This window comes from Euprymna scolopes, chromosome 18 (assembly GCF_053919585.1).
Source record: "Euprymna scolopes isolate OS-2025 chromosome 18, ASM5391958v1, whole genome shotgun sequence".
Classification (NCBI taxonomy): Eukaryota; Metazoa; Mollusca; class Cephalopoda; order Sepiida; family Sepiolidae; genus Euprymna; species Euprymna scolopes.
Genome location: NC_136499.1, coordinates 15,763,111 through 15,765,504, shown reverse-complemented (window position 1 = coordinate 15,765,504; position 2,394 = coordinate 15,763,111).

The following is a 2,394-nucleotide window of genomic DNA, read 5'->3' as shown; positions in this document are numbered from 1 at the left end:
TTAACAGCCAAATTCCCGACCGAAAACCGATCACAAAGATATTCCCAAATCTCAGTACCCTGTATATCTAATTTTGAGTCTGTAGACTAAAAATAGACAAAGTTATTGCGTAGGGAAATGTACACAGACACACAGACAGACACACAGACAGACACTTTCACTTTTATAGATATATAGATAGACTAATAGATTCAACAAAAATATATATACGTATGCATAAATATATATGGAAACAATTTTTATTCTGCATATTTTTTATATATATTATAAGGGAACACATGTCAATTTACAATTTTTAAAAAAGAAACTATAATAAAAAAGACTTACAGTCTCCTCTCAACAAAATTTTTTAAATTATAAAATAAAATAGCCAATTTGAAACTGTAAACAGATAGCCATGTTGTTTGTTTTGAAAATCTTTTGGGGAGAAAATGGTTTTAATGATTTTTAACCGATAAAGAACTACTATAAAGGGAGGTAATTCGTTTCCCATTAATTAATGTTAGCGATAATAATGTTTTTATGACACTGGACGTATGGGCAAGTGAATACATATTTAAATTCTTCAATTTACGATTAATGAGGTACTAAAGTATACAATTAAATAAAGAGCAAAGAACTCCCCTCTTTTGCGCAAATAATTTTACTTAATCTATTGTGTCTGCTCCTCTGTGTCATCACCATCGTTACCAACACAGTGAGTGTGTATCCTTTGTCTTCTATAAAAAATAAGATCTATTATCCTTCAGCTGGACGGAGGAGAAACACCCAAGGCTGGCGTATTAAGTGACTTATTAGTCATTTAACACCACCCATCTTTCACGGACAAACATCCATCTATTAGATTTAACTGACTGACTGAAACGGCACTCACGCTTAAGCATGTATAACTGGCTTCATTCGAAGGAAAACGTTTCGTGAGAACTCTTGCCTCACAATTCGTTGCATGTCATCCATAATCCTACAGAATTTATAGATGGTCTTTATCGATTCGATGTATGAACACCCGTATTACAAAGCGAAACGGGATTTATAGATTGGATCCAGATCCCGGCATTCGAGACCTCCATCTCGAGAGTTAGGTTGTCGGGATTAATTACGGACGGGTTATCATCCTCCTGATTCTCAAGCAAATTACAAATAATTGTGAATAGGTCAATTAAAAAAGTGGGAACAGATAACTAACAGACAATAATATTATATTGTCATGTAGTCCTCACATTCCATGAGCGAGGTTTCTAACAAAGAAAGGAGAATTGCTGTTTCTGAGTCGGAATCATCAAACACTTATGCTTGAAACATGGTAATATTCGTTTAGTTATTACAACAAATGGCTTTATGGCTTGTCTTGAGCGACCTCATGATCCCCCAGGTAAATTACAAATAATCGTCAATAGGCTAATTCAAAAAAATATCAATTGATATTATTTTGTCCTTTAGTCCTCACATCCACGAGCGAGGTTTCTGGCGAGATTTTCTGGATCGGAGTCTATGGCAAGATTTTAAACGCAGAGAAATATTTTTTTTTAGCTTCTACCATTAATTGCCTTATCAGGAACAAATAAAAAAAAGAAAAGAAAACATTAGTCTGAATATTTTATTTTATTTAAAAATCTGCGTTCCTTTATTAAAAAAAATGTGAAACGATCTCCATTTTATTAGCAGATAAATAAACGTCTTTTTGTCCACTGAAAAGACCAATGGTGATACACGACACACACAGTTGCGTACGATTGTTGTAGGCGAACAGTAACCAAGCCTGGCAAGCCGGCCCTAAGGGAAGGATCGCTGATGTTATACAAAAATGCCTCTTCTTCAGAGCTGCAGATTTATAACTGCCAGTTAATTACGCCTGCAAACGGAGTTCAGATTTCAGTAGAATGTAATAACTTCACTTTTATTGGATTTCCTTTCGATTTATAATACTTGCATTTCTTTTAGCTTTTCTTCTTTGTGAGTCTTTAAATGTCCCTTTTTATACGAGTTATCGGGAGACATGGCTATGGCAGGGATAGATAAGAGTGTCATGCACCTTTATCGCTAGAATTTGAGTGACAGTAAGCCTCCTCATGATTCTCGTATTCCTCGCTCCTTTTCAACGAGCATTTGCATTGTGCTCTCCATTCTTATTCGTTCTATCCTTCCAAGACCTTCACGACTATTTTCTGTGGAACCCATAGACGCGTTTTCTTTGTGAGAGGCGTAAGGGCGGTGATTATGGGATTTACTTATATACGGCGTTGTCCGGTCGTACCGTACGCTTAAACATGATATTTTAATTTAATCAGACTTCGTATGCATTATTAAAGAATCAATTCTCTGATGAATATTATATATTACGAGGAATAATTGGCCCGGTGGACTTAATCGGAAAAAAATAATGATGATAATGTC